Consider the following 14,028-nt stretch of genomic DNA (forward strand, 5'->3'; position numbering starts at 1 on the left):
TAAATGAATTTATTTTACACACATGTTTTTGAAATATAAACCATATTTTCACCAGCTAAGGGTTTGTTGTTTTTTGGAGCTTCTGAATGATGTGTTTTTTAATTTTTAAATCTGCAGTAAGTAAGATCAAAAATGATGTTTTTGGCTCCAACCGGTGTCAGAACAGTGTAACTACAACTTACTGGATCCTCCTTTACCACATAATACATGGATATTTGAGATAAAGATCAAAATATGTCTTGTTGTTTACGGTTTTATCTTCTGGTTCAAATTAAACAAATCCAGATTTTTCTTTTTTTAAATGACGTAGAAATGTTACATATTTAATCAATATATGATATAATATTGATATACATTGTTGGACTCGCACTGAGAAACTATTCCCACACACACACCCTCACACACACTCTTGTCAGAAACTCAGGGAGGAAACATGAGCGTCAGTGGAGAAGCATCGGAGAGAGAGTCGGACGCGGTGGTGACACAGTCAGATGTGGGAGGAGCTTAGAAGCTCAGAAGCGACGCTCGCTCTCCAGCCTCGCTTCAGTCTCGACACCAGAGAAGGTTCAGGACATCTTCAGTGAGACGCTGGTTTGAGATCCTGCTGGAGAAGAACACGGAGATTCCTGGACAGTCGTGGAGCAGATTTACGAGGGTGAGCGTCTGAGAAAAGTTGTTTCTTTGCTTCTTTTTAACGTTTCTTTTCGTCTAATTTTAAGATGTTTGTGGATGTTTAGAGTGAACTTCTATCAACACTTAATCTCAAGGTAAAGTTGTTTTTCTTTTAATTATATTTCTTTTTTTAAAGCTTGAATTATGTTTTAACCAATTGTTTTTTTTATTTTTAGAATTTTATATTTGTTCCATTTCCTTCTCGTTACTTTTATTCAGACACACACTTTCTGTTTTTTTCTGTTATTTAATTTAATTTTTCTCTTCATCATTGATCTGCATTTACAATCATGTTGTGCTTTTGTTGATTAACTCTAATATTCATATTAGTGTAACTTGTATAGATGCTGCTCATATGTTTGTGTGTGTCTTTATACCTGGAGTTATGACCTTCCTTTGTAACATGTGGAGTAATTTGTGTCCTTGAGAGAAAAATAACTCTTTTGTTACTTTTATACAAGACTGGGAAGCAAATCAAGTGGACAAATACTGCAATTATATCTGTATACATGTATAAATGTCACATGTTATTCATATATTTAATTTGCAGTTCTTGGTTTTACTTAAAATTAAATAAAGATAACTATTAAAAATGTACAATGTGACATGACACGATGAATCACATTAATTTTTTTTTAAATGTATCGCGATACAATATATTGTGATATATTGTGATACTGTAAAATAACAAGAAAATATTTGTAGTATTGTTTAAGTAATTATTGTGATGGTAATGCCAGTTGAAGACAAATACAGTACACTGTTTTGAGCTTTTAAAAAATATATATTTAAAGCATCAATACATAAGATCGAAAATTATGTTTCTGGCTCCAACCAGTGTCGGAAAAGTGTAACTGCAAGTCCCTGGAAACTTCTTTACCACAGACTACATGCATATGTGAGATAAAGATCAAGATAAAAGAGTCTTGTGAAGGTTTTTATCTTCTGGTCACTTCGAATGAAATCATGAAAAAATTATACAGAAAAAATATTGGGTGCCGACAGACATACAAAGACACTTGAGATTTGACGTGACACATTTAATCACTTGACATTTTAATAGATATCATTAGTGTCTCTGTGGTTTTTTTCTTCCCTGTCTTTTGATCAAAAACATTCCCTTCCGTCTCAAAACATCTTGAAGTTTTCACAGGTTTGCGGATGAAATGTTTGACAATATAATTGACGTTTGCAATCTGACAGATTTGAACACAGTTTGAATGATCTTTGTGGATATTGAAATGATGAGAAATGGATCAATTCTTGGTACAATATTTGGCCCCGAACATACATACAGTATGTTTTAAGGATGAATTAGATTAGATTAGATTAGATTAAATAGACTTTATTAATCACTCTGGAGATCTCAATCGGAAAATTGGGTTTCCAGTTCACGGCAGACGATACCTTACGAATAGAAACCAAGAACAAAGTGCAAAGAAAAAGAACAATTAATAATGTTATTCAATATTTAAAATATTTGAGGTAACTGACTTCCATTTTTTTGTAAGATTGAAAACCAATAAGTAAGTAATAAATAAGTAATTTATATTTATATAGTGATTTTCTAGACCAGGGTCACAAAGCGCTTAAACAATCAAAAAATAAATAATATATACTGTATACTCTATACTTTATATAAATAAAAAGATATACTAAAAAGATCAAGATGACACCGAGAAAAACACAGTAATAATAACTAAAGACACAAACATTAAAAAATTGTGTTTGATTGACAAAAATGTTTCAAAGTTTAAATTAAAAATATATATTTTTTGAGGACAGTACAGTAAATACTTATATATACGACTTATATACCATATATATCACCAATTTTCTCACGTTTCATATTTTTTCTCTTCAATGACGGATAAATATCCAACGAAAGTTCCAAAATATTTCCAAACATCAGCTTTAAAAGGACTGGACTCACTGTATCCTCTTGTCCTCAGTCATCACTGTATCCTCTTGTCCTCAGTCATTGCAGGGATCTCGTGGGATTTCATTGTTCCTTTAGCCTAAATATCCGACAAAAGTTCCTTATCATGATGAGAACATATTTAGTGGAGGAAGAGAAAGGTTGCTTTTTTTTATAAAGTTTTTAAAAAGAAATGTCAATCCAATCAAACTTCAGACATAAAACCTTCAATAAAATGATGATTTGATAAAACATTCATAAGATTTCCTTTATTCTACTGATGTGATTAAATATTTAATGAAAATTTGCAGAATCCATGACCGGTTAAAATAGAATAAATGGATGTGATTTAACATTATCTTCATTTTCCCGTGAATAAAGTCAAAAGAGCAGCTGTCTCGACTTATAAGACTCTCTTGGATCAATTTAAAGATAAAATGCCTCAATCTGTGCAACTTTCCAAGAGTGAAATTGACTTTCTTCCCTAATTACGTTACACGTCTGAGGTCGTCGCAACATTGTTGACTCTGCTGAGGGTGCGTCCGAAGGTGTTGCGTTGATGTTTCCAGAATTGTGTCTATAAAGTGCGTATTTCCACTGATCGACTCTTTTTTTTTCTAGACTGAACCGTCACATGGTTCCTGAGTGGAAGCATCTGGAGACAACTTTGTTCCTGGTCCAGCATGCTGGGGCATTATGGGATATTCTATCGTCCAACATATCCGGGATTTAATTGGTTGTCACTACCTTGGGATTCCTTGACGGCGCTCTGTCGATCAGCCTTAAAAATCATGTGATACCGACTCGCTCAGAGGACCCGAGGCTCGGTGCTGAATATGAAAGATTCACCTAAAAGACTTTTGACGTTCGGAGGTCCAGGCCTGTTGTGGTTCTGGACCTGTGTGGCGGTGCTGACGCCGGCCATGACGTGTCCGTCCAGCTGCAGCTGCGTCGAAAAGAACGGCCTGAAGATGGTTCAGTGCGTGTCCCGCAATCTGGACGCCATCCCGTCGGACCTCCCGGGCGATACCGCCGCTCTGCTCTTGGCGTTCAACCACATAACCCACATCCCCAAACATGCCTTCAGAGACCTCAACTACCTGCAGGAGCTGGACCTGTCCAACAACGACATCGAATCGGTCGACGTCGGAGCGTTCCAGGGTCTCTCGGACAGCCTGCTGGTTCTCAACCTGGCCAACAACCGCATCGAGAGCGTCCCCAAGGAGGCGTTCACCCGCCTCCGGGCGAAAATCGGTCTCTCGCACAACCCGTGGCACTGCGAGTGCACGCTGCAGGAGGTCCTGAGGGAGCTCAGGCTGGACCCGGAGACGGTGAACGAGGTGATCTGCTACAGCGCCGTGCAGGAGGAGTACGCGGGGAAACCCCTCATCCAGGTTTTGGACTCAGGAATCAATTTTTGCAACTTTCACCACAAGACCACCGACGTGGCAATGTTCGTCACCATGTTCGGCTGGTTCGCCATGGTGATCGCGTACGTCATCTACTACGTCCGGCACAATCAGGAGGACGCCAGGAGGCACCTGGAGTACCTCAAGTCACTGCCCAGCAACTCTCAGATCAGCAAGGACTTCGACACCATCAGCACCATTCTGTAGCCGACTGTTAGCGTCAGTCCTTCTTCTGCCGTTATGATGGACTAGTCTGGACGTCCGCCTTGAAAAATGAAGTTCCCGGTGACGAATGGTTTTGGCCGTTGCCGGGTCACGGCGTGATTGAGTTTTGACTGAGACGAACGAGGAGGGTGGTTCCGTCTACTTCCACGTCGTGATTTATGAGTAACGGTCAACGTGACGCCTCAGAAGTTCAGCTCGGTAAATACAAAAAGAGCAAGAGAAGCTGCTGACGGTGTCTGAACCCGAAGAGACACTTCCTGGCACAGAAGGAAGGAGGTACAATGAGAAAAGCACCGAGACGGTGCAGACCTTTGCCAAGGAGTTCAAATCACAAGAACACATTCATGTTAACAATCAAAGTCCAAACACCAGTAGAAAAACTCTTAACTAGTGATGGAGTTAATGAAGCCTCATGAAACATTTGATGAGGTTTCATCATACAGTGTCTTTGAAAGGCCACTAGATGGCACTGATCTCCTAATGAACTAAATATCGAAATCAGAAATTTGAATTAACTATTGACTTCTTAAAATACTTACGATGTCTCTTAAACAATCAATAATGTGTTGATGAAGCAACATGGAACAACTCAAGGGGTTTCATGAAACAGTGTCTTCATTTTTGAAAGGCCACTAGATGGTGCTCTCTGTTTTATAACATTTGGCTCTGATCTTCTGATTCAATCATTAAAGTTAGTAATTTGAGTCAACCGTTGACGTCTTTAAATACCTATGATGTCTCTTAAAAAACCTGCGGTGATCTGATGAGATTTCATTTTAACTCACTTTTCAAAGGCCACTAGATAGCACTCTTTAATCTTAAACTCAGAACCTCTAATTCTACAAAACCTCACATCATTTGGACCTAAAAGTACTACCTACTGGCGCTCTGAAGAAATCAACTTCTTCAACTGTTTCACGAAACCTCACTCAACGCACCACTAGTTACGTTAAACAACACAGTTGCGTAAAAGTAAAAAAAGCAACAATTGTGGACACAACTGCACATATTTTTCGTATTTTCCCAGTGTGAGTTCTTGTTAAATGACAGGATTGAGCTTCTTGTGTCGACTTAAGAACGGTGGTCCCTCGCCATTTTGCAGTTCACCTTTCGTGGTCTTGGTTTTTTTGCGGATTTTCTAACACATTTAAATAAACTGTAACAAGCTGCATCCAGGAACAGATTATTTAATTAAACGGCAGATAAACTAAAAAAACAAACAAGAAAAGTAAGTCTCAGACACTAGTTACCACGTCCACCTTACTTATGGCGCCAACGAAAAAGAGAAATCCCATGATACGTTTCTACACACGGCTCTATTAAGTGGCGTCTGATGGGTCGCTATTATCCCAATTTAAATTCAGTGTTACTTCAAAAGGGATCGACACCTGTGATTGGTTGGCTGGTTCAATGAATGTTGATCATTTTAAACAAGTGAAAAATTAAAGGGTCACTACTTCAGTTCGTGGAACATATTCCCCGCAATAAACTAGGGACCACTGGAGCAAGACTATGACTGACTCACTCAGGTGTGTAGGACTTGAAGATTTCATGGATCACGTCCTGGATCTCAGGGATTCTTTGCCATGTATCGGACGCAGCAGAGAGAACAAAATCATCTCAGCACCGGGAAGTCTACTTATGTCTACTTAAACCATCACAATGTTTAATGTCACATTTTACTTGTGATTCAACTCTCAATCGTAATATTTCTAAAAAATCTTTCTCTGTAAAAATTCTGGTGAAAAACAAAAGACTTTTCCTTGAAAATTCCATTTATTTAAATAGATAAAGTTGATAAACTGCCATCTTGAAACAAGATCTCCTACGTTGTGCGTTTACTCTGAACTTCTACTGATGGGTTCACGAAGCTTCATGAAGCACCGTCTTTATTTAAAGAGCCCACTAGATGGCACTCTCTGCTCAAGCATTTATCGCTTTGATTGGCTATTTTAACGGAATCTCACTTAATCTTTAAACAACGAGGAGAGTGTTTCGTGAAGCTTCGTCGATCCACCTCGAGCCATTTACGAGCCATCAGGGGTTAATTTACTCTACAGACGTTTCACTTTTCCTTCGCAAGGTTCCACTAAACGGGAGTTATTTGTTTACAAGTGCCTTCTCTCCACGACACTGTGCACCAACATGGTTAAAAAAACAAAACAAAGTACGAGGTCTTTTTAGAGCAACAGACCAGAAAGTGGGTCAAAGGGCTCTAGCATTTTTTGGGGGGACTCACGGATGTTTAAGTAACTCAGATAAAGGAGAAATCCATGTGAGAGTAGTTTTATGTTGGTCGTATTTGGATCATGTTTTTACATTTCATTCAAATTTCTACCAAGCTTTAGCATGGAAGCTAACAGCTAATTCTTCAAACGTTTTGATTTAAGAATGTATTGACACTAATGCTAACTGCGCACTAAGCTAACTCCCTTCTATTAAAGATGTTTTTTTAATTAAAATTAATTTTGCGCAAAATTCCATGTTTTGAATCAACACGACTTCAATTCCAATTCTAGTTCATTATCCAACAAATCTGTCGTTTCTGATTTGAAAAAACAAGTCTTTTAGTATCAGTCGTTGTGATGTCCAAAGTGTGTACTATTTGTGTGTATCCAAAGTTATTAGTTGTGCTTTTTGTGTGTTGGTGTCACATGTCCTGAGGATCATTAGGTAGTACATTTGTAATATTATGTGTTTTGTTCAAAATGAGCTCAAAACCAAAGGGCTCTGTTCGGTTCAAGTTGTTTTTAATAATGTTTTCTTGTTTTTTAACCTGTTTTTAAATTCAACTCTTGACTTGTGCAATGTTTTTGACAGTAAATGGATTTTTTTCCCAGAGAACTCAGGTTTCATTTGTGTATTTTGTCAACTAGGTTACATGAATATAGATCAGAAACTGTGTACCTCAAATCTTCTCAAAAAATGTTCATAAAAGTAATAATATCAATGAGAATAATAATTATTGTCAATGGATAAATTATTTATATAGATGATAATAATTATGATTATTTTTCAAAAAAGAAAAATAACGAAAACAGTTTTTAAACTATATTTGTCATTTTATTTTAACCTTTTATATTTCTTTGTTAATATTTTTTATTTGTTTGGTTTCCTGTATTTTTTATTTAATTTAAAACTGCTTTTTTTCTTTACAGTTTTAGCTTTCTTTAAAAACATTATTTCTTTTTCTTTTTTTCAGTATTTGCTGTAATATATACATTATAATAGTTTTTCTCCTTTTTTTTATCAAACATAATTTATTTCAAGTTTTTTTTTAAACAATATTGGTTATTTTTAATTGTAATATGTTTGTTGTCTCCGAGGCCGTACACACAGTGCGCTAATACCACAACATTTTCCATTATCCTCAGGAGGATAATAGAAACTTTGGTGTACATTCAGTGACTTGGTTGGCTGGGCGGCAAAGCATCAGGGGAGCTGTTCAGCTCACCATTACTTAGAGGGTTGCTGACTCCTTCAAGAAACATCTCAAGACATTTTTCTCCGGACTACAGAGCGCACCGGATTAAAAGCCGCACGCTCTAATTTTAGAAAGAAAATCTATTTTTTGTACTTCGAATAAATCCCACGTTGAATATGAAGAGGACGTCACACACGCATTTACAAGTGTGACAGCAGTTCTTTTATAAAAACGACAAAACGCCCACCAAAGCGGATTCTGAAGGAAAACCAAAATGTATTTACTCACTATCTAATTTTTAATTAACCAACAAAAGGTGCTACACGACGCAGGAAAAACTGAACGGTTCTTTAGAAAACACACAACTTAAACACCCGCGATCAACCCAAAGACAAAATACCCAAAGCCTCGAATGCTCATGTCCAACAGAAATCCGAAAAAGGCAGCGATCAAAGTCGAAGTCCCATAAATCCAAAGTAAACTAAAACGATCAAAACACGGAGTCGCTTCCGTCGCTCCAACACGACGTCACGTCCATCCCGGGTCTTTTACTTCACGTTGTGGAGAAAGATGAACAATCCAGAGTGTGTAACATGTTGTTTATTCGCCGCTTCAAGTCAAACTAAATACAAGCTTTACGATCGCGACCGGACACACTTTGTCCCGGCGACTGTCAATAGCCCCGAAAAGGCCCCGATCTGTAGAAACATCGCTATATTTAGGGCAAATTTCCCGGCCAGGAGGTTGTCTCTTTCCGGCCAAATGGTCCTTTCAAGTTCCCTGTGTCACGATCCCCCATTGAGAGACATCCTAATTTGTTGTCTTGTAATCTAATCATTCAACTGTACTTGGGTGTGTCTTGCTTCGTTCTTTGATCTACGATTTAAGATGTGATTGGCAGATAAACAGATGTTTTAAATGACCAGTGTCGTATCTCTAATTCTGATCCAAGCTTGCCTTGAACCAGTGAATCAGTCTGAGTAGAATGTTGATTGTGAATGTGTAGTCAAACGTTTAAGCTCTTAGATCAAGCAGTAATTTCTACTTTTAAATGTTGATTATCTGATTATTGATCGCTGGTGTTTGGGGTCGGCTCTGGTGGTTATCTCGCCTGCCGGGTCCTGGTCTCCCGCGGGTTCCTGCCGCGGCTTGGGCCCCTGTGTCTGGATCTGCTGTGCTAGGTATGTGCCCTCTGGCCTGGCTATTTCAACCCCCCCCCCCCTCTCCCCTCTATATATCTTCACCCGTCACCGGAGTCTGTATACCTGTGTATTGTCTACATTTGTCCCAAACCCACACCTTTTTATTTCTCTCCCGGAGCCCCACCTCCAGAGCTGCTGCTGATCCAGGGGTCCACCTCCAGAGCTGTTGCTGATCCAGGGATCCACCTCCAGAGCAGCTGCTGATCCAGGATCTTCACCACGTCATCAGATCCCGAGTTCTCTCCAGCACCCCCATGGACCCTCCTACACTCTCCTCTTTTCTCTCACTATATCCTCCCTCACTCCTCTCCTTATCCATCTGTCTACCCCCCCATCCTTCCTCCCAGCCGGTCAAAGCGGCAGGCCGTCAACAATGAGTCTGGTTCCGCTCGAGGTTTCTGCCTTCTAAAAGGAAGTTTTTCCTCGCCATTGCTCACTTTACAGCTCACTGTACAGTGTTTTGTTTCTTGCTCTTTGTTGAATTGCTGGAATCTATTTTTCCTTAATCAACTGTAGTCTTATTTCAACTGTATAGTGTCTTGAGATAACTTTGTTATGATATGACACTTTAAATAAAATTGAATTGAATTGAATTGAATTATCTTTTAGCATTAATTGAAGTTGTATAGTGTATAATAATTTTAATCGAACAAAATCCGACACTGAGAGTTGAAGAGACGTCGGTCTGCAACACCCGCCTGACGTGAAGTCTTGTCTTGTCACGTGTTCGATTAAAGGGGCTATCGATCCGCGAGAAAGTGTGTCCGGTTCGATCGTTATTGAAAGCTTGTATTTTCTTGTACTTGAAGCGCCGCATAAACGACCCTTTACACACGGTGGATTGTTCATCTTTCTCCACGAAGCCAAGTATAAGACGGATTTGATTGATTTAAAAAAAAAGTTGTGAAAGTGCACTTGATTAATCATACAATTTCATTGGACATCTATGAACGACTCATCAATTTTATTGGTCGTCTGTTACTTGTCAAAATGCTTTTGGCGCCACGAAAAAAAAAAAGTGTTCAAGGTATGGATAAAAGGTAGCAGCTTATATTTCGGAAATTAAGGTATATATTTTAACTGTGTATTGTTTTTGATCGTTAAAGCGCTTTGTGACCCTGGTCTGATAAAAGATTTTTACAAATAACCTTTACTTTACTTACTTATTTTTACTATCATAGTGATGTATCTGAAGAATGTGATGAAAAAAAACAGTTGTGCGTCTAAGTCTTTTTTTTCTTTTCTTTATACTTACGCATCAGATCAAATACTGTATCGCCTGCAGTTCATACAAAATTCTGCAGCCAGAATTCTGACCTGCTCTAGTAGAAGAACTCACATTTCTCCTTCAAACTCTTCACTGGCTGCTCTAGTAGAAGAACTCACATTTCTCCTTCAAACTCTTCACTGGCTGCCAGTTTCTTTCAGGATAATTTTAAAATTCTGGTTCTTACTTTCAGATCTATTCATGGTCAGACCTTCCATCAGTGATCTGATCCAGACTTACACCCCAGCTCGGGCTCTGAGGTCTGTGGATCAGAATCTACTGATGGTTCTGCCAGTTTCTTTCAGGATCAACATTTTTAATTACTTACTTACTTACTTACGCCGTTGAATGAGTTTATTAAATCAAAATAATTCAATTTAATTAAGTAACTCAATAGTCAAACTAATGAAACAAGAACTAGCAAATGAAAAAAAGAAGATCAATTCCGGACCGTTCATCGTTTTCCTCGACATCCCGCTACTAACAACCAGTCAATAAAAGTACAGCAGTACTCACAGGGAGTGTCACACTGGAGTGAACACTTTTCCCCGGGAGAAGATTAATGTAGCCATTAGCTGCCTTCAAAGGCTATCCATACGTGACCCTGGAGTTGCAGGGCAGCAGACTTTAGAATCGATAGCTCAGTTTTAGCCGCCGAACGTTCAGGAAGCGACAGGTTTGTACCACTTCACAGATTAGTCTTTTGTGTCGCCGGTAAAGTAGGTGACCTGTTTCCAAGTCATGTTTGCTCTAATGGATTCTTAAAATGAGGGCGTGCGGCGCACGAGGTGTGTTGTGAGCCCGGAGAGCATCAATCATGTCCGGGATTACATTTGGAAGAACATGTGGTCTGTTGAGAGTTTCCCGATGGAAGTACAGAGAGAGAAAAGAAGGAATCTATGATCACGTGACCCCGGGTTTGAGTCTCACAGCAGCTTTTTGTCGATTAAAAACTTGATGGATCGAAAAGCAACACGGTGCTGTTGTCTATTGATATTTTCACATATAAATTAATAATATAACATTAATTGTATCAATGAATTTCACATCAAAATTCATAAATTTCTAAATTGTATCTCTTGTGTAGATGCTGCAATTAAATCTTAAACAATTATTTTTTAATATTATTTAAACATTTTGAAGATATTATTTTAGTATCTTCTGTACCATAACATTTATTAATTTATTTCAGGTTTATTTTAAAAAATGTTACATCTAATATCTTCTTTACATGTTTAATTATCAATATTATACTATTAATTCTTTATTTTCTTTACACTTTTCTAAACCTAAATCTAACCCTTGATTAATGGATTTTTTTTTATTTTATTTCTTTTTACTTTTTTTTTTTGTACAGGTTATTTTGTATATTATAGGCTTAATTATAATTATTATTTATATATTTTAATTCTTTTTTTTAAATGTATTTATTTACGTTGTAAACCTGACAATAGACCTAACATTAAACTAACTTTGATTTTTGATTTTTTTTTCAAAGTATATTGTATATACTGTAAATGAATCTATTTTTTTATTTACTATCTTTTTTACATCTTAAATAACATAATCAAATATTATTTTTATTCATATTTACATCTATTTTGTGACTCTATTTTTTTTTTACATTTCATTATACAATAAAATGTTTTTAAAATTCTACTTTTGTTTAGATTTTTATTTAACATTATTCATTTTAAATTAATGTTCTAAACTTCATCCATAACCCTTAACTAATAGAATATATATTTTTTTTATTACTTTATATTAATTTAAAGAATGATTGATTTTATTCTTTACATTCACAATAATTATTTCATTTTTTTTATTTGAATTGTCTTTTAATTTGTATTTAATAAACTTTTTTATAAACCTTAACCTCAAACCTCACCTTAAAGCATAACAAATAAAAACATATAGATTTTTATTTTAGTATCTTTAGTATCTTTTTCATTTTATAAACAGCATTTTTGTCATTTTTAACTTAAAATGAATCTTCTAACCCACCTCTTATCTTAAATCATCATAACAAATAGATAATATTTATTATTTCCTTAAAGCGCCTTTATGAAGAATCATTGCTTGAGATTCAACATAAGATTCGAGTTTTCTACACCGACTCGCCGAGAGCCGTCACTCACGATTGAGCGACAGATTTTGACGGACAGGTGCTGTGGCTCCTCTTCCAGCCTTGGACCGGCTGCAGGCGAACACTCTTATTATTCCTGGCGTGACATTGACACGGAGCATCTCCTCAATTATGGATGTGGCTGCGACACGAGGGCGAACGTGGACCAACTTTAATCCCATGTTTTCTTCTGTCATATTTCTAATCCCATCTCAAAACATCAAGTTTATTCTCCTCAACAGAAGCTGCTTTCAAGGATCGTCTGGAACTCAAGGCTTGTTTTCAAAATGAAGCTCATGTTCCTCACCTGGAGTCACCGGGTTTTTCTTCGCCCTGTGTTTCCTCCGAGGCGATATAAGGGTGAAATATGATTCTGCACCTAAAGTCGAAATCAGGTTCACACGGAACAGAGGTTTTTTTTTCTGTTTGACATTTATTGTGTTCAACCTAAATTCAATACACAATTCAATGTTTTATTAAGATTATTTAAACATTTTGAAGATTTTATTGAAGTATCTTCGGTACATTTTCTTCATAATCCTGACACTAAACCAAAAATATTTATTAATGTATTTTTAATCATTTTCTTTATCTATTATCTTCTTTAAATGTTTAAAATGTATAAATATCGTAATATTATTCTATTTATTCTTTATTTTTAAATGATTTATTAACTATTTTCTAAACCTTACCCTTCATGAATGGAATTCTTTGATTATTTCTTTGTACTATTTGTTTTACTTCTACACTCAACAATAATCATTATGTATTTATTTTAATTATCTTCTTTTTTATTAACGTTCTAAACCTGACAATAGCCCTAACCTTAACTCTAACATTAAACTATAAAAAAAAATGTTTTTTTTGTTTGTTTTTTTATTATGTTATTTAAATCGTAAATAGCATAATTCAATATTTTGTTTATTTATATATTCATTATTATTTAAATTTTTTTAGAGCGTAACCATAACAGATTCAGTTATTATTATTTTTTTATTTATTTAAACAATATGAACTTTTTTTTAATTGTATTATTTTCTTTACGTGTTTAGTTTATTTATTTATTGTTTTCATTTTTAAATTAAACTCCAAAACCCTTAACAAAAAAATTGAATTTATTTATTTTCAAAATGTATCCTATTTGTATTTGATTCATCCAGAGAAACTAAGAGCTAATGCTATAAAACAAGCTAAAATATTGAATTATTGTTAAGGTTTTTTCAGAACAACTTCTAATGATGACGCTTCAACGAAAAAGCGACGTTACAGTCGAGCAGTTTGTAGGTATTTGGATGTTTTTAAGTGTCTTTTTGGACGAAGATGAAGACGAAGACAAACTGAGCTCCAGTCGCTACATTAAAATGAACAAACTGTCTATAACTCTAAAAAGAACAGATTACTCTGAAAATAATCCAGCATTAGTCGACATGAGAGTAGAAAACAAGTGAAGTAAGTCACTTCTTTCAAATACTCACTACATGGAAAAACTGGTCCACAACACAATGTCCTTGTCGGTCCATCAACAGTCTCTCCTTGTGACGTTCAATTTAGTCCTGAACTACTTCATGAGCCCCAGAGGTCCAGATAATGTTCCTCTTGGAGAGTGAAGCACTGCAGACGTCTGGATATATGGAATACAATGCTGTGGTTTTCAGTGTGGATTTGATCCTGCGTGACAAGTGTTGATTACAAGGTCGGTAAGTTGAAGTTTCAAGAGTAGATCCAGGTCCTTCTGCCCACCTACCAGGGATTGGACACTAGATCCATTTTCTATATCCGTAAATCT

The 14,028-nt window shown here is 36.4% G+C and overlaps 1 pseudogene; it reads left to right on the forward strand.

The window, feature by feature from the left end:
* Positions 1-433: 433 nt before the first annotated feature.
* Positions 434-4,206, forward strand: LOC148068080 (leucine-rich repeat-containing protein 3 pseudogene; annotated as a pseudogene).
* Positions 4,207-14,028: the final 9,822 nt, after the last annotated feature.

The sequence above is a fragment of the Callionymus lyra genome, chromosome 12, assembly GCF_982586985.1.
Source record: "Callionymus lyra chromosome 12, fCalLyr1.hap1.1, whole genome shotgun sequence".
In the NCBI taxonomy this organism is placed as follows: domain Eukaryota; kingdom Metazoa; phylum Chordata; class Actinopteri; order Syngnathiformes; family Callionymidae; genus Callionymus; species Callionymus lyra.